This window comes from Scyliorhinus canicula, chromosome 17, assembly GCF_902713615.1.
Source record: "Scyliorhinus canicula chromosome 17, sScyCan1.1, whole genome shotgun sequence".
Taxonomy (NCBI): Eukaryota; Metazoa; Chordata; class Chondrichthyes; order Carcharhiniformes; family Scyliorhinidae; genus Scyliorhinus; species Scyliorhinus canicula.
This window is the reverse complement of record NC_052162.1, coordinates 133,218,463-133,238,233: the sequence shown is the minus strand read 5'-3', so window position 1 is coordinate 133,238,233 and position 19,771 is coordinate 133,218,463. Positions and strand designations below refer to the sequence as shown.

Sequence of the window (19,771 nt, the reverse complement as noted above, 5' to 3'; positions counted from 1 at the left end):
AGTACAGCACAGAACAGGCCCTTCAGCCCTCGATGTTGTGCCGAGCAATGATCACCCTACTCAAACCCACGTATCCACCCTATACCCGTAACCCAACAACCCCCCCTTAACCTTACATTTTTAAGACACTACGGGCAATTTAGCATGGCCAATCCACCTAACCCGCACATCTTTGGACTGTGGGAGGAAACCGGAGCACCCGGAGGAAACCCACGCACACACGGGGAGGACGTGCGGACTCCGCACAGACAGTGACCCAGCCGGGAATTGAACCTGGGACCCTGGAGCTGTGAAGCATTTATGCTAACCACCATGCTGCCCTAAACATCACACATTAGAATTTAATCTGTGCCATTATTCACTCTGGTTTAAGTTTATGTTGAGGTTAATAACAGACAAACTCTGTCCTCTCCCCGATCCGATTAGAGTTTCCAATGAGTCAATTCTGTGGAATGGAATGTCTGATCAGCGTTTCCACGGTGACCTGTCTGCATAGAAGGAATGTCTTATCAGCGTTTCCACGGTGATCTGTCTGCAGTGAAGCGCCTACTTGAGTTTCTAACTCAGACTAAACTTCTCTCTCCCATAACACACATTTTATCAGACCTTGGATGTCAATGTATTTCAGCCATGTTATGTTAATGTCTCCAAAACCCTAAAAGGAGTTTAGATACACAAACGTTTAAATGTAGTAGGACAAGTTGATAAAGTGTTTAAAAAAAAACACATGGGATCCGAGGTTTCATAATTCCTGAGGTTTGGTGGCCAGTACGGAACACAGTTCATGCAGCAAGTGAGGAAAAGACAGCAGGAATTTCTCTAATCTGTGATTTACAAGGACACATTCTTGGTTCCCAGCAGTTATGTTTCTTCAGTAATTTCCTCATTTTCCCTGAACTACCCTGCCTGTTAATTCTATTATTTCTGGGTGTGGAGTACAAAAGGACAGAGGTCATGTAAACCTGGACAAATCATTGGTTAGGCTGCAGTTGGAATATTAGATCAGGTTTTGGGGATCTTACACCAGGAAGGATGTCAAGGCCTTGGAGAGGGTGTAGAAGAGATTCACTGAGATGATCCCTGGGAAGAGAGGCTTTAGTTTCCAGGAGGGATTAGAGAAACTGGGGCTCTTTTCATTCGAACAGTGGCTGACTGGAGATCAGAGGGAGGGTTTTCGAGTCTGCCCTTGGGTGACTGTGTAGAGTTTGCACTTCCTGTTGTGTCTGCATGGGTTCCTTCCGGGTGCTCCAGTTTCCTCCCACAGTCCAAAGATGCACAGGTTAGGTGGATTGGCCATTCTGAAAGATTTCCCCTGTTTGTCTAAAGGTTAGGTGGGTTTCTGGGTATACTGTGGAGGAGTGGTCCTGAGTGGGGTGCCGCATTGGAGGGTCTGTGCAGTCTCGATGGGCTGAATGGCCTCGTTCTGCACTTTACGGATTCTATGGAACAGAAAAAGGCTCATGTGAAATATCAATCAGACTGTACAACAATGTTCAGGACTCTCACTGTCTCTCTGGGCCTGCGGGGGGGGGGGGGGGGGGGGGGGGGGACAGTGGTGGAACCAGTGATGGTTTCTCTTATCTCTGAATTAAATGTTATTTTTAAAGTGAAGGGTGTCTGTACTGGGGAATCTGAGTAGTAAGTGCTAGCTTGAACCATTCTCAGCAGGTGAATGGCCTCTCTCCAGTGTGAACCCGCTGGTGTCTCAGCAGGTTGCTTGAGTGAATGAATCCCTTTCCACACTGGTAGCAGGTGAATGGCCTCTCTCCAGTGTGAATCCGCTGGTGTTGAGTGAGTTGAGATGACCGTCTGAACCCAGTACCACAGTCGGAGCAGCTGAATGGTTTCTCGTCAGTGTGAACACGTTGAGACACCAGTTCCCCGGAACTTTTAAAGCATTTCCCACAGTCCAGGCATTGAAACGGTCTCTCGTCAGTGTGAACTCTTTGATGGGACACCTGATCCCGAGAACTTTTAAAGCATTTCCTGCATTTAAAAGGTCTCTCATCATTGTGAATCTGCTGGTGTGTCAGCAGTTGGGATGAATGAGTGAATCCCTTCCCACACTCGGGGCAGGTGAAAGGCCTTTCCCCAGCGTGAAATCGCTGGTGCATCAACAAGCTGTATGCCTGAGTGAATCCACACCCACACTCAGGGCAGGTGAAAAGCCTTTCCCCAGCGTGAACTCGCTGGTGCATCAACAAGCTGTATGACTGAGTGAATCCACGCCCACACTCAGGGCAAGTGAAAGGCTTCTCCCCAGTGTGAATGCGTTGATGGGTTGTCAGGTCAGATGGGTAATTGAACGCCTTGCCACAGTCCGCACATTCCCATGGTTTCTCCCTGCTGTGACTGCGCTTGTGTTTTGACAGACCAGATGATCGGCTGAAGCTTCGCCCACACACAGAACACGTGTACAGTTTCTCCCCACTGTGAACTGTGCTTTTCCCTTCCATGTTCAAAATCTGATGATATTCATGTTCTGATCAGTTACACGACTGTCAGATTTTGATGTGGTGTTTGGTTGGAGTTTGCCAATTGCACATCCTTCCCTGCTGATACCCTGTGAAACTGAGTTAAAACAGAAAAAAGGGAGTGAGAGAGAACCCACAAAACACAAAGGCAGCTTGTGAAACTGAGCTGAATGAATCTGGTAACTTGTGGGGCCGGCACTGGGAAAAAGTGACCACGAAAACTGCTGAACCTTTTGTGAAAAGTGAACCAGTTTGTTAATGTCCTTCAGGGAAGGGAACCTGCCACCCGGCCTGAGCCCACAAAAGATTCGGGCCTCTGCAAGAACACAAGAAATAGGAGCTGAAGTGGACCATTCGGCCCATCAAATCTGCTCTGTCATTGAACACGATTGTCGTTGATCTCAGTCTTCAATTCTACTTTCCTGTTAGCTTTCTATGTCATTTGCCTTCCTGAGAGACCAAAATCTCACCATCTCAGCCATAAATATATTCAATGATGGTCACAGTAACTTCATTGCAGTGTTAATGTAAGTCTACTTGTGACAATAATGATTATTATGATCATCCACAACCCTCTGGGCTAGAGAATTATTTGCGAGAAACAGAGTGAGAGAGAAAGAGAGTGAGTAGTGGGAAAGAGAGAATCAAAAAGGTTGATTGAAAGGGAGAGAGTGAGAATGGAGTGAGGGTAACAGGAAGCAATGAACCAATAACTGAATCACAATTTGACAGAATCTCCAAAACACTTAACCTCCACCACCTGGATGGAGCAGGGCAGCAGATGTATGTGAACATCAATGTGCACATTCTGGCAGCACGGTAGCATTGTGGATAGCACAATCGCTTCACAGCTCCAGGGTCCCAGGTTCGATTCCGGCTTGGGTCACTGTCTGCGGTGTCAGCATATCCTCCCTGTGTGTGCGGGGGTTTCCTCCGGGTGCTCCGGTTTCCTCCCACAGTCCAAAGATGTGCAGGTTAGGTGGATTGGCCATGATAAATTGCCCTTAGTGTCCAAAATTGCCCTTAGTGTTGGGTGGGGTTACTGGGTTATGGGGATAGGGTGGAGGTGTTGACCTTGGGTAGGGTGCTCTTTCCAAGAGCCAGTGCAGACTCGATGGGCCGAATGGCCCCCTTCTGCACTGTAAATTCTATGATGATCACCACCTGCAAGTTCCTTTCGAAGCCACACACTCTCTGATCTTGTCTGACATCCAGTGCTGGATGAGCAGAACTTTCCTCCATTTAAATACTGAGAAGACTGAACCCATTCCCTTTCAACCCCTCTACAAACTCCACTCCCTTGTTATCAATTACATTCCTGTCAAATGTCTGAGGCTGAAGCAGACTGTTCATAACCGTGGTGAAATATTTCACCCCTAGATGAGCTCTTAACCACATATCCACATCATCACCAAGATTGCCGATTTCCACCTCAGGAACATAGCTCAACTCCGCCATAGTCTCTGTTCATCTGCTGCAGAAACATAGACATAGAACATAGAACAGTACAGCACAGAACAGGCCCTTCGGCCCTCGATGTTGTGCCGAGCAATGATCACCCTACTTAAACCCACCTAACCCGTATACCCGTAACCCAACAATCCCCCCATTAACCTTACACTCCGGGCAATTTAGCATGGCCAATCCACCTAACCCGCACATCTTTGGACTGTGGGAGGAAACCGGAGCACCCGGAGGAAACCCACGCACACACGGGGAGGACGTGCAGAATCCACACAGACAGTGACCCAGCCGGGAATCGAACCTGGGACCCTGGAGCTGTGAAGCATTGATGCTAACCACCATGCTACCGTGAGGCCCCTCATCCATTCTTCTGTTACCTCTCAACCAAATTATTCCAACGCACTCGCAGCCGGACTCCAACATTAAACAACCCCTCCATCCCATCCCAAGCTCTGCGACCCATGTGTTTACTCACACCAGCCCGTCCCACTGATCTGCAAATGCTTCCTTTTAAAAGGCACAAAAACGTTTACATTTCTCATTCTTCTTTTCCTCCATGGTTGTGATCACCCTGATCACTGTAATCTCCTCCACACACACCCCTTTGAGATCTCTGCACTCGTTTAATTCCAGCCACTTGAGAATTCCTGATTTTAATCTCTTCACCATTACTGAGTTGCCAAGGCCTCAATTTCTGGGATTTCCTCCTTAAAACTCTCTGACTCTCTAACTCACTTTCCTCCATTAAGATTCTCCTTAAAATCTAATATCTCCTCATGTGGCTCAGTGTCAATTGTTATTTTGTAATGTTTCTCTGAAAGTCTTAAAAGTTATATTCTGTTCAAGTCACGATATAAATTAGAATTATTGTCATTGCCCTCGACATATATTCTGCCCCATAAATAAATAAGAATCTGTAACTCAGAGTGAAAGTTTGCTGGACATTCTGTCATGAAAACGCATTTTAAAAATGTTGCCCCGAACAATGATGGCGATTGAGCCTGCGCTCTGCTGCTCGTCCCCCAACAAAAATGGTGGGTGAGCGTGCGCACTGCCGCTTGTGAGCCACATAAATGCCGAGGGCGCATGCGTACGGCTGCCAGCACCAAATAAAGATGGCGGCCGCATAGTCTCATCTGTAACAAAGCTGCAACCTCCACTCAGATCCCCAGGTACCGGTGGTTTATTTTGTCAGATGTTCGGTTTATATAACATGTTTGCGAAGCGTGCCTAACTACCCGCATGATCCAGGTCTCCCTCCGTCCCGCCATTCCCACCTTCATGGATTGTGGATCCGAGAAAGAACTTTTTCCGCGCCGCCATTAATCACATTGCGCATGCTTCACTCGGCCCAGTCCCGCCCCAGATTCACTCCGATTGGCTGGAGGATCAGTCACTCCCGGACCTGCCTACCTTACTCCAATTGGTCGGGAGATGCCGTCAATCATTGTCCGGGCATTGTCAGGTGAGAGGTCAGTGTCGGGGGGCGGGGTTTACAAATCCCGGCTGCGGCCTCGGAGCCGAATGTGAAACAATGAACATTCTCCACTCTCACTGTCCGTCACTTCCGGCTTCTCTCCACAAACAACCTCATGGAGACATGGGGGGAGACACTGACCCAGTGACAATGTCACTGCATTAGTCACCCAGAGAGACAGGAAAATGTTCTGGGGACATCGGCTCCAATCCATTCAATTAATAAAATCTGGAATTTAAAGTTCGTCTCAGTGATGGTGACTGAGGGTCACTGAGAAAATCTCCAATGTCACTGGATTAGGTCAAAAAGGCAGAAAGTAGGAAACTAGTTAGTTTAAAGTCTGTTGTTGGGAAACTGTTGGAATCCATTATTGAGGAAGCAGTATCTGGACATTTGGAAAGTCAAACTGCAATCCATCAGAGTCAGCGTGGTTTTGTGAAGGGTAGATTGTGTTGCATTCATTTCTTGCAGTTCTTGGAAGATGTAGCAAGCCAAGTGGATAATGGGGTCCTGTGGATGTATTTGGACTCCCGGAATACATTTGATAAGGTGTCAAACAAAAGGTAATAATCAATGTAAAATCCAGAGGGTGGTGACGGTCTGGAATGCACTGCCTTCAGAGGGTGATAGAGACGGGTTGCTTCACATCCTCTAAAAAAAGTACCTGGATGAAGACTGGCACATCATAACATTGAAGGCTATGAGCCAAGTGCTGGCAAATGGGATTAGGTAGGTGGGTCAGGTTTATTATGTGTCGGTGCAAATTCGATGGACCGGAGGACCTCTTCTGCACTGTGAATGAAATGAAATGTAAATCGCTTATTGTCACAATTAGCCCCACATTCCAGCGCCTGTTCGGGGAGGCTGGTCCAGGAATTGAACCGTGCTGCTGGCTTGCCTTGGTCTGCTTTAAAAGCCAACGATTTAGCCCAGTGTGCTAAACCAGCCCCTCTGAGTTGCTGATGATACAAAGTTTGGTGGCATCATAGACAGCATAGATGATTGCATTAAATTGCAAGAAGATATTGACTGACAGACAAGGTGAATGGGCAAGATTGTGGCATTATAAACAAGTGTGAGGTTATCTGTTTTGAGCCAAAAAAGGATAGAACTGAGTACTTTCTAAATGGAAAGAGGTTAAGTACAGTCGGTGTCCAAAGAGACTTGGGGTTCATAGAATCTACCGCACGGAGACAGGCCCTTCGGCCCAAACTGGTCCATGCCAACCAAAAAGTTCATCTAAGCCAATCCCATTGGCCTGTATTTGGCCCAGATCCCTCTGAACCTTTCCTATCCATGTATCTGTCCAAATGCCTTTTCAGTGTTGGCAATGTCCCTGCCTCAACTCCTTCCTCCGCCAGCTCATTCCGTACCACCCTCTGTTTAAAACTATTGATCCTTAGGTTCCCATTAATTCTTTCCCCTCTTAACATAAACCTGTGCCCTCTGGTTCTCGATTTCCCAACGCTGGGGAAAAGGCTGAGTGCATTCACCCTGTCCATGCCTCTCATGATCTTATACACCACTATAAGATCACCCCTCAGTCCCCTAGGATCCAAAGATAAAGGTCCTGGCCTGTCCGATCTGTCCCTTTCACTCAGTCTCTTGAGTCCTGGCAGCATCCTTGTAAATCTCTTCTGCACTCTCTCCAGTTTAATAACATCTTTCCTATAGCAAGGCGACCAAAACTGAACACCATACTCCAGGTGTGACCTCACCAACGTCCTGTACAACTGCAGTAAATGTCTTACAACACCAGGTTAAAGCCCAACAGGTTTGTTCCAAACACGAGCTTTCGGAGCACTGCTCCTTCCTCAGGTGAATGGAGAGGTATGTTCCAGAAACATTTATGTAGACAAAGTCAGAGATGCAAGACAATGCTTGGAATGCGAGTATTTGCGGGTGATCAAATTGTTACAGATCCAGAGATAGGAGATGATCCCAGGTTAAAGAGGTGTGAATTGTCTCAAGCCAGGACAGTTGGTAGGATTTTGTAAGTCCAGGCCAGATGGTGGGGGTGAATGTAATACGACAGGAATCCAAGATCCCGGTTGAGGCCGCACTCATGAGTGTGGAACTTAGCTATAAGTTTTTGCTCGGCAATTCTGCGTTGTCGCGTGTCCTGAAGACCGCCTTGGAGAACGCTTACCCGGGGATCAGAGGCTGAATGCCCTTGACTGCTGAAGTGTTCCCCGACTGGAAGGGAACGTTCCTGCCTGGTGATTGTCGCACGATGCCCGTTCATTCGTTGTCGCAGTGTCTGCATGGTCTCGCCATTGTACCACGCTTCGGGACATCCTTTCCTGCAGCGTATGAGGTAGACTTTAACCTGGTGTTAGAACATAGAACAGTACAGCACAGAACAGGCCCTTCGGCCCTCGATGTTGTGCCGAGCAATGATCACCCTACTCAAACCCACGTATTCCCCTATACCCGTAACCCAACAACCCCCCCTTAACCTTACATTTTTTTAGGACACTATGGGCAATTTAGCATGGCCAATCCACCTAACCCGCACATCTTTGGACTGTGGGAGGAAACCGGAGCACCCGGAGGAAACCCACGCACACACGGGGAGGACGTGCAGACTCCGCACAGACAGTGACCCAGCCGGGAATCGAACCTGGGACCCTGGAGCTGTGAAGCATTTATGCTAACCACCATGCTACTGTGCTGCCCCTAAGACTTCTTACTGTCCGTGTTGTAAGACTTCTTACTGTGCTCAGCCCAGTCCAATGCCGGCATCTCCACATCACTGTGCAACTGCAGCATAGCTTCCCAACTTCTATACTCAATGCCCTGACTGATGAAGGCCAGCACGCCAAAAACCTTCTTCAGAGAATTTACAGTGCAAAAGGAAGCTATTCGGCCCATCGAGTCTGCCAGAGCTGGATAGCCCTTACAGAGAGCACACCACCCACTTATCTATCCTATCTCCGTAACCCAGTAACCCCCACTTAACCTTTTGTTGGGACACTAAGGGCAATTTAGCATGCCCAGTCCACCTAACCTGCGTATCTTTAGACTGTGGGAGGAAACCAGAGAACACAGGGAGAACGTGCAGACTCCGCACAGACAGTGACCCAGCTGGGAATCGAACATGGGACCCGGAGATGTGAAGCAACTGTGCTAACCTCTATACTACCGTGCTGCCCTATCTACCTGTGACTCCACCTTTAGAGATCCGTGCACCTGAACTCCAAGGTCCCTCTGTTCCATGATACACCCTAAGGCCCTACAATTCACTGTGAAAGTCCGACCTTGGATTTGACTTTCTGAAATGCAACTCCTCACACTTATCTGTATTGAACTCCATTTGCCATTTCTTGGCCCACTTCCCCAGCTGATCGAGAGCCTGGTGTATTTTCTGATAACCTTCCTCACTGCCGACAATACCAACTATTTTAGTGTCATCTGCAAACTTACTGATCATGCCTTGCACATTCTCATCCAAATCGTTGATATAGACACAAACAGCAATCTCCTAGTTACTGATCTCCGAGTTACTCCCTCCTTAGTTAATTACTCCAGTTTCTCAAATTTAGAACAGATTCCCAACCAGCCAATCAGCTTTACTCTGAGGTAAGTTATTTATATTTACTGTTCCGAAGCTCCTCCTGCCCGGATTCGGGCCAAATCCGCTCCCTGCCGACTAGGCCGTGAATCCCCAAGGTAAGTTATTTATATTTACTGTTCCGAAGCTCCTCCTGCCCGAGTTCACACCAACTCCGCTCCCTGCGTTGGTGAGATTCTTACCTGGGTGTCTGGAAAATCATCAGGACGGTAACTGTCCTGTAAGGTAAGGAGTCCTTTTCCCAATTGGCCGTGGAAGGCAGTGTGTCACAAGGATGGATATGTTGACCGATTAATGGCTGGAGGTCATGTGATCAAACCTCCAGGAATACATTTAATCAAAGTTGGCGAGGAGAGAATGTTGTGAATTTCTATCCTAAACTGACAGTGTGGTTTCTGTAAATTTACAGGATACTGGAAGTGGAGGTTTAACAGACGGGAAACGCAAACCAAACGTCACATCGCGATCTGACAGAGTCACTCGGTTCATCAGAAACTGAATATCAGCAGCATCTGGGCGTGGAAGGTAAAAGGTTTGTCTGTTCTGTCTGTGAGGGAAGATTTCAGGTCTCAGTGTGACTGGAAAAGCCCTGAGATTCACAAACCCTGGTTAGACCAAACCTGGAGAACTGTGTTCAGTTCTGGCAACAAACCTGAGGAAGGATAGAATGGCCTCGGAGGGAGTGTAGCACAGATTTACCTGAGGGTTAAATTACAAAACTAGATTACACAAACGAGTCAGAGACATGATGGCACAGAAAATGGCATTCGGCCCATTGAGTCCATGCTAGCTCTCTGGAGCAATCCAGTCGGTCCCATTCTCCTGCTCCCTGTATCCTCGCAGTTTTATTTCCCCCAGATGTCTATCCAATTTCCTTTTGAAATCAAATCATTCATTGTGTCCATTTCCAAACTCCCTCACGGGCAGCAAGTATCAGGTCATTGCCGCTCGCTGTGTCAAAACATACATCTCATATCACCTCATATCTCCTGTACCTTTTACATACAAACTAGGAACAGGCCACTCGGCCCCTCGAGCCTGCTCAGCATTCAATAAGATTGCGGCTGATCTCATTCTAACCTCAACTCCACATTCCTGCCTACCCATGATGACCTTTCACCCCCTTGCCCATCAAGAATCTATCCAACTCTGCCTTAAAAATATTCCAAGGATTCTGTTTCCACTGCCTAAGGACGCGAGTTCCCAAGTCTTACAACCCTCAAGAGAATTAAAAATCCTCATCTCCAGCTGAAATGGGCGACTACTTATTTTGCAACAGTTACCCCCTTGTTCCAGATTCTCCCACAAGAGGAAACATCCTCTCCACATCCACCCTGTCAAGACCCCTCAGGATCTTTTATAGTTCAATCCAGGTTTCACCCAAAACTTTAAATCTGTGTCCCGACTGCTTGTCCGATCAGTGAATGGAAACAGTTTATTTGTCCACCTGATGGAAATCTGCCATAATCTTGTGGACCTGAATCAAATCTCCCCTCAACCTCCTTTGCTGGAACCATTCTGGTAAATCTCCTCTGCACCTTCTCCAAGAACCTTCAGATCCTTCCTGAAGAGTGGTGACCAGAGCTTTATAAAGATTCATAGAATAGAATTAGAACCATAGAATTCCTACAGTGCAGAAGGAGGCCATTCGGCCCATCGAGTCTGCACCAATTCTCTGAAAGGGCACCCTGCCTCGGCCCATACCCCTACCCTGTCCCTGTAACCCCATAGCCCCACCTAACCTGCCCATCCCTGGACACTAAGGGGCAATTTATCAAGGCCAATCCACCCAACTTGCCCTTCTTTGGACTGTTGAAGGAAACCTGAGCACCGGGTGGAAACCCACACAGACATGGGGAGAAAGTGCAAACTCCACACAGACAGTCACCAAGGCCGGAATTGAACCCGAGTCCCTGGCACTGTGAGGCAGCAGTGCTGATCACCGTGCCACCAGAAGCATAGTTTTGGTATCACGATTACTGTTTATGAAGCTCAAGATTGAATTTGCTTTTCCATCTACTCTCTTATTATGTCTTGTAGATGTACAAAATCCCTCTTCACCTCTTTCTCACTCCTCCCAAAGAGGCCAGTTGGGTGTTTATGACAATCCAGCCGTTTTCATGGTCACTTTTTCCCAGTTCCGGCCCCACAAATGACCAGATTCATTCAGCTCAATTTCACAACCTGCCTTTGTGTTTTTCTGGGTTCTCTCTCACTTCCTATTTTCTGTTTTGAATCTATTTCACAGGGTGTTCGAAGGTGAGGCTTCAAAGTCTGGAGAATCAAACCAAGCATCACATCAAGATCTGACAGAGCCCTCAATTTATAATATCGTGAATATCATCGTACTTTGAACATGGAAGGAAAAAGCATTGTTCACAGTGCGGGGAAACTGTACACGTGTTGTGTGTGTGGACGAGGATTTGCTCGATCATCAGGCCTCACAAGCCACAAATGCAGTCACACTGAGGAGAAACCATGGAAATGTGCGGACTGTGGGAAAGGATTCACTGTCCCATCCAAGCTGGAAACTCATCGACGCAGTCACACTGGGGAGAAACCATTCACCTGCTCCAAGTGTGGGAAGGGATTTACTAAGTCATCCCACCTGCTGAGTCACCAGCGAGTTCACACTGATGAGAGACCGTTTCAATGTCCAGACTGCGGGAAGTGCTATAAAAGTTCTGCGGGACTGATGTACCATCAACGTGTTCACACTGACGAGAGACCGTTCAGGTGCTCTCACTGTGGGACTGGGTTCAGACAATCATCTGACCTCATTGTACACCAGCGAGTTCACACTGGGGAGAGGCCATTCATCTGCTCTCAGTGTGGGGAAGGATTTACTACTTCAGCCCACCTGCTGAATCACCAGCGAGTTCACACAGATGAGAGACCGTTTCAATGTCCAGACTGCGGGAAGTGCTATAAAAGTTCTGGGAATCTGATGAGCCATCAACGTGTTCACACTGACGAGAGACCGTTTAGGTGCTCTCACTGTGGGAATGGGTTCAGACAATCATTTCACCTCACTGCACATCAGCGAATTCACACTGGGGAGAGACCGTTCACCTGCTCCAAGTGTGGGAAGGGATTCACTCAGTCATTCGCTCTCTCCACACACCAGCGAATTCACACTGGGGCGAGACCATTCACCTGCTCTGAGTGTGGGAAGAGTTTCAGTCAGTCATCCACCCTGCAGAACCACTATCGAATTCACACTGGGGAGAGACCATTCACCTGCTCCGAGTGTGGGAAGGGATTCACTCAGTTATCCCACCTGCTAAGACATCAACGAGGCCACAAGTAACCACAGTGATTGGATTTTGCTGTTCCTCACATTCAGGACTGAACCATTTTCATTTGGGTCTCTTTCTGCTGAAAACAAACTCCAGCCCATTTACAGGGGCTAATATTCTGTCTAATAGTCAAATAAATTAGATTTGTGTTAAATGCGCAGTGTGTTGAAACTTTTTAATATCTCTGACACAAGTTAGTTCCTTGTGAAGTTCTCTCGCTCTCCCCTGTCTCTTCCATCCTCACCTCCAACAAGAAGTGTGAGGAGCTTGTGGAGCTTCTTTGTGACTGAGATTGAGTCAATCCAATCAGCTGCCTCTGCTGCTTCCCTCCCTTCCACGAGCCCACCGGACCAAACTGTCTCTAAATTTTATCCTTGCCTGAGCCCTGAACCCATATCTTTCTCTAGTTTCTCTCCCATCTCCTCTCATACTCTCTCAGAGCTCATCTTGTCCACGATACCCAGCTCCTGCTCCATCGACCCTATTCCCACTGAGCTACTGATCAGCCAACTACCCTGCGACCATGGATATTGTCAACATTTCTCTCTCTTCAGGTACTCTCCCTCAGTCCTTCAAATCTGCCATCATCACCCCCTCCTCCATAAAACAAACATTAACCCTGCCATCCTTACAAATTACTGTCCCAGTTTCAACCTCCCTCTCCTCTCCAAACTTATTGAACATATTGCCACCTCCCAAATCCTTGCCAATCTTTGCCAGAACTCCCATGTTTGAATCCCTTCAATCAGGTCTCTGCCCTGTCACAGTGAAATCGAAGAGACAAACAGAATCTCACCCGGAGAGAAAGACAGACAATCCGGGAGCTTGAATCCAACACGGATATGTTCATAAGACCAGAAGACAAGGGTAGCAGCGCAGTCATTATCGAGAAACAACAATACCTGCTGGAGACAGTAGACAACTAAACAATACAAATCACAGTACCAAGATCCCTTGACTCATATACCTGAGACAGGAAGAATTGGAGGCAGACTGGAAGAACTCAAAGTCTCCAGACACATTAACCAAATCAAATGGAATATCTGAGGGGACAACAGGTCGAACCAGGGAAGTTCTACCTGCTTCTTAAAATACCCAAACACCCTAACACATAAAGATTATTATTATTGTCACAAATAGGCTTTCATTAACTCTGCAATGAAGTTACTGTGAAAAGCCCATCGTCGCCACACTCTGGTGCCTGTTCGGGTACACAGGGAGAATTCAGACTGTCCAATTCACTTAACAAGTACGTCTTTGAGGACTTGTGGGAGGAAACCGGAGCACCCGGAGGAAACCCACGCAGACACGGGGAGAATCCGCACAGACAGTGACCCAAGCGGGATTTGAACTCGGGATCCTGGAGCTATGAAGAGTGCTAACCACTATGATACCATCAGGGAAATATTACCAGACAGACCCATTGGATCAGACTGAGAGAGGAAATCATATTGAGTCATAGAATTTATCGTCCAGAAGGAGGCCATTTGGCCCATCGAGCCTGCACTGGCCCTTGGAAAGAGTACCCTAATTAAGCCCACGCCTCCACCCAATCCCAGTAACTCCACCTAACTTTTTTTTGGACACGAAGGGGTAATTTAGCACAGCCAATCCACCAAGATCCCGCAAACAGAAATGTGACTGTGACCAGAGAATCTGTTCAGTGATGTTTGTTGAGGGATGAATATTAAGCAGTAAACCAGGGAGATCTCTCCTGTTCTTTGGAGTAACATCATGGGAACGTTTACACCCAACTGAGGGTAGATGGGGCCAGAGTTAAAGGTCTGATCTGGAAGACGGGACCTCTGACAGTGCAGTGCTCCCTCAGAACTGCATAAGAATATCAACCTGGATTTGATGCTCATGTTTCTGGAGGTGGATTTGAACCCACAACCTCGTGACTCAGAGATAAGAACGTAACCACTGAGCCACAACTAACACCTGTAAAATATAATGGGAAGAATGTCATTGGAAACATGAAGGTCTGATGATCAACCTGAAGGAATATGAGAAAATACAATGCTTAAAAATGATAAAGAGAAGTTAAAGCAGAAGTCTCTCAAAGGGTTAACAGCAGCAAAAAGTTTCAGACTGCAGACAGTTATTATCACACAGGCTTTGAGATAGCACCTCCAAACAACTCAAGCTGTAACCCAATACCTTTCTTTCAAGTTAGAGAAATTCTAGCAAAGTTAAGTTTTAAGTTACATAAAGGAAACAAGTTCTCCACCGTTTGATATAAGGTTAATTATTTTAGCCAGCTATTCATTGGAGTTGCCAGAATCGTAAGTTTGAATTACTTGAAATAATGTTTATTTGTGAATGATAGAAACTTAATGACACCAGTTAAAAGTGGAAATGTGGAGATGACAGTTGCCTTTGATACGGTACAATTCACCGCAGCTAACTGCTTCTTCCCAAAAAGCAGCCAACACTTTTGTAAAACTGTAAAATGGGAAGAATGTCATTCAAAACATTTGAAAGGTATATGAGAAAATGGAATGCTTAAAAATGATAAGGGATTAAAAGGCTGAAATACAACAAAATAATTAGCAGGAAGCTTCCCTGCCAGTGTTCTGACAAGCTAAGGTCATGTTAATGTGAAAGCATTATCATGTTAGACACCACGGCAACCAGATGTATCACTCTTTAAGTAAAAGTCTGACAAGCTAAGGTCATGTTAATGTGAAAGCATTATGATGTTAGACACCACGGCAACCAGATGTATCACTCTTTAAGTAAAAGTCTGACAAGCTAAGGTCATGTTAACACATTAAAAAGAGTTGTACTTACGCTTTCGCAGAATTTTTATTTATTTATTTATTTTTCCTTTTTTATTTTTTATAAATGTTTTTTTATTGGGTTTTTGAACAAAGTCTATTGGCCGTTATGTCCACAGGACAAGAGACATATATATACACACATATATAGAAGAGAAGGGCACACCCAAACATTCCAAAGAAAAGAAAATAGTAAATAATTAAAAAAATACAATAAAAAATAAAATAGAATAACTGGTAGGGTATTGTGCACCAGCTCGACAGCAGCAACTCTGTACACCTGGCAAAATTATTTACAACACAAAAGTGGGCTACTGTTTGTGGGGGGGGGGGAGGGAGGGAGGGAGGGGGGTGTGGAGACTGGCAAGGTAAATATACATTCGGGTGCCGAAGAAACACTTACAGTGGACAATACTCGAATGGGTTTGGTGTTGGTGTTGTCACTTGCTTCACCCGGACGGATCTCGCTGCCGTCTCGCGCTCACCTCGGCTTCTGCCGTTCCTCCCGTCTTTCGTCTTTATTCTCCTCGTTCCCTGCTCCTGGAGATGCCATGTTCGTTATTGTATCCCGTGCCTTCCTTTCGGCTCTCATTTCCCTGCCCCCCCCACCTCCCTGGTTCTCCTCTCTTGTTCCCTGTCTCTTCTTCCCCCCCCCCCCCCCCCCCCCACTCCTGTGGTTCGCCTTTCTTTCCACTTAGGTTTAGCTGCCCCCCCCTCCCCCCGGTCTATCTCTCTCTCTCTCTCTCTCTCTCATGCTTTGGCTACTTTCCCCTGATTCTTGGCTACCTAGCTATTCTTCTGCTTGTTCGTTGCCACAAACAGGTCCCGGAACAATTGTGTGAATGGCTCCCACGTTCTGTGGAAGCCGTCGTCTGACCCTCAGATGGCGAATTTGATTTTCTCCATTTGGAGAGATTCTGAGAGGTCAGTCTGTAGCTTTGGGTGGTGCTGCTGATCGCCAGCCAAACAGGATTCTACGGTGGGCGATCAGGGAGGCAAAGGCAAGGGCATCCACCCTCCTCCCCAGGAATAGATCTGGCTGGTCTGAAACCCCGAAGACCGCCACTTTCGGAAATGGCTCCACCCTCACCCCCACCACTTTGGACATTGCCTCAAAGAAGGCTGTCCAGTACTCCACAAGTTTGGGGCAAGACCAGAACATGTGGGCGTGGTTGGCCGGGCCTCCTTGGGGCTTTAGCAGAATTAAACATGTTAACAAATGGGCAAAATATATACATCAATAAGCAGAAGATATTACTTCAGTAGAAGGCCATGTAAACAGTAAGGCTGCTAGAAGGGTAATAAATACCCTGAATCACTAGTTGCCAGCATGAGCTTTTACAGCTACTTCGGTGCATGGGGACTGCAGTACTGAGGAGCCGATCAGAGAATCAAAACTACTGAGAACATCCACAGATAAAAAGGGAGATTATCAAGGAGGTCACGAAGGTCTGTTCAACTCGAACGGAACACCAGAAGCAAGATCTTTTACTTGTAAAAACAGTGATTTTATCTTTTGAAACAAAATAAAGTAAAAATGTACTCTAACCTGAAATAGTGGTTATTCCAAAATAGTCAAAGTCTACTTTACTATACCTCAGCAAAGCAGGACCCAGGATCGAAGCTACTGAGTAGTAAGTATACAACATCTTTGTAGATATAGGTTACACCAGGAATAACTTGAAATATTAGTTTGACCCTGAATAGCACCGACTTCAGTCTGCATTAAGGAGCCAAGGAGTGAAAATCCTTGTTCACTATTTAAAGAATCTTTATGACCCTTTTTGGTTTAGGGGGAGGTTTCTAAGAAAAGTGGTGATAACAATGCCCACCTGATCATTACTCTGGATTATTTCAGTTCTCAGACCTTCCGTTACTCTCATGGACAAGTGTCCAGGGAAACAGATTATCCAAAAGGGGGTCAAAATCATAGATGATTTTAAAGCAGTTGATTAAGAAGCAACAGTTTAGATATAACGCATCAGCTAAATAGACAGAAAAGACGTATGATCCTGGATCAGGTGGGAACAGTTTACTGGACCCACATCAGGGAGATGCTGATCTCTGTGGCTGGAGGTGACAGTCTCCTCGGAATGGTTTACTGATCCCGAATCAGGGAGATGCTGATCTCTGGGGCTGGAGGTGAATTTCCTCGGAATGGTTTACTGATCCCGAATCAGGGAGATGCTGATCTCTGGGGCTGGAGGTGAGATTCCTCGGAATGGTTTACTGATCCCGGATCAGGGGGATGCTGCTGTCTGGGGCTGGAGGTGAATTTCCTCGGAATGGTTTACTGATCCCGAATCAGGGAGATGCTGATCTCCGGGACTGGAGGTGAGATTCCTCGGAATGGTTTACTGGTCCTGGATTGGGCGGTACCTTTATGAATAATCTCAGCTGGGACATGAATTAAACCCACGCTGTTGGCCTCCCCACACACGGAGCAGGTGAACAGTCTCAGCCCAGTGTGAACTCGCTGGTGTGTCCACAGATTGGATGAATTAATGAATCAATCTCACGTCAGATCACTGCCCAGCCTTTCCCCAGTTTGAACAAGTTGGTGTTTCATCAGGTCAGTTGAAACATTTCCACACACAGGGCAAGTGAAAGACTGTCCAACAGGAGACTGTGTAACTGCCAGAACCCCTACACACACACGGCCTTCCCTATTATGAACTCACCGGTGACTCAGCACCTGAATGGTCTCTCGTCACTGTGAACACGTTGATGGGACATCAGTTCCTCAGAACATTTATAGAACTTCCCACAGTCTGAACGTTTAAAAGGTCTGTCCTCACTCAACCCACTGATATCTCAGCAGGTTGGACGAATGAGCAAATCCCTTCTCTCACTTGGAGCAGATAAACGCCTTCTTACGGGGTAGCATGGTGGTTAGCATAAATGCTTCACAGCTCCAGGGTCCCAGGTTCGATTCCCGGCTGGGTCACTGTCTGTGCGGAGTCTGCACGCCCTCCCCGTGTGTGCGTGGGTTTCCTCCGGGTGCTCCGGTTTCCTCCCACAGTCCAAAGATGTGCGGGTTAGGTGGATTGGCCATGCTAAATTGTCCTTAGTGTCCTAAAAAATAAGGTTAATGGGGGGGTTGTTGGGTTACTAGAATAGGATGGATACGTTGGCTTGTAGGGTGATCATTGCTCGGCACAACATTGAGGGCCGAAGGGCCTGTTCTGTGCTGTACTGTTCTATGTTCCAGTGTGAATGTGCTGGGTGTGTGAATGAGAGAATCCCTTCCCACACTTGGAGCAGGTGAATGGTCGCTCCCCAGTGTGAACCCGCTGCTGTCTCAGTAAGTAGGCTGTACAAATGAATCCCTTCCCACACTCAGAGCAGGTGAATGGTTTATCCCCAGAGTGAATGCGTTGGTGTGTCAGCAAGTTGGACGACTGAGTGAATCCCTTCCCATGTTTGGAGCAGATGAACGTTCTCTCTCCAGTGTGAACTCGTTGGTGTGTCTACAGGTGGGATGACTGAGTGACTCCTTTCCTACACACAGAGCAGGTGAATGGCCTCTCCCCAGTGTGAATGCACCGGTGTGTCAGCAGGTAGGATGATGTAATGAATCAGTGTGAACAAGTTGTTGGGACATCAGTTCCCCAGAACCTCCAGTGTTTCCCGCAGTCTGGGTATTTAAAAGGTCTCTCGTGAGTGTGAACACGCTGGTGTCTCAGTGGGTTGGCTGAGTGAGCTAATCCCTTCCCACACTCGGAGCAGCTGAACGGTCTCTTCCCAGTGTGGACTCATTGGGGGTCAATAGGTGGGATGAGGGAGTGAATGTCTTCCAATCTCCGATTATCTGTCATCAGCTCCAGCCTCACAACCTCCAAGGTCTCTGCACTCCTCTCATTACGTCTTCCTGACCATTCCGATTGTTATTCACTCCATGTTTGGTAGCTATGCCTCGAGCTGAGGTCACAAACTCTGGAATTTCCTCCCCAAGCCTCTTGACTTCTCTATCTTCCTATTCTCCTTTAAGATACTCGTTAAATCCAACCTCTAACCATCTGCCCTGCCCTCTTATCTTCTGACATCACTGTGTCCAATATTGCTTTTTAACCCACCTCTGGAGCACTCAGAATGGTTCATTACATGAAAGGCGCTATATAAATACAGTGTTAGTGATTTGTTAGTGTGGGTGGAGCTGGGCTGTCTGTCTTCACTACAGCTATTTGGTAAACACCCATTTCTTAAAGGTACTCTCACATGGCAATTCTGAATTCTCCCTCTGTACCTGAACAGGCTCCGAATGTGCTGACTGGGGGCTTTTCACAGTAACTTCATTGCAGTGTTAATGTAAGACTACTTGTGACAATAAAAATTAGGATTATAAAAACAATGTTCCGGCAAATTTCCATCCCACCCACGATGATTCGCACAGCCGGAAATATGACCCCAACAAATGGGATAAAGCCAAATCTTTAAAAGTCAAAGTCTTTATTTCAAATCATTGCTGTGTTGTCAGGGGAAAAGGTTAACTTCTTTGCTTGTTTACAAAAGGGAAGAGGAAGCATTCACAAAGCTTCCCACAGCTTGTGAACTCCGAAACATAACTTCAAAGCTGAAGTTTATCTTCAGAGATTGAAACAATTGTCCCAGTAAATTGTGATTCACGCTGAAAGGTTTACTTTCACTCAGTAATTAGAACATTTCACTTTCTCAGCACTGACACTTTAGATCAAATCCCAATT

At 46.8% G+C, this 19,771-nt stretch overlaps 1 long non-coding RNA gene and 1 pseudogene across 1 annotated transcript; one reads left to right on the top strand and one right to left on the bottom strand.

Annotated features, from left to right (window-relative positions):
• LOC119951642 overlaps positions 1-19,771 on the bottom strand; it is a 135,459-nt pseudogene that overhangs the window by 73,287 nt on the left and 42,401 nt on the right.
• LOC119951173 lies at positions 13,050-15,085 on the top strand. Its single transcript, XR_005457529.1, has 2 exons — positions 13,050-14,962; positions 15,048-15,085. It is a non-coding gene; the product is annotated as an uncharacterized LOC119951173 (long non-coding RNA).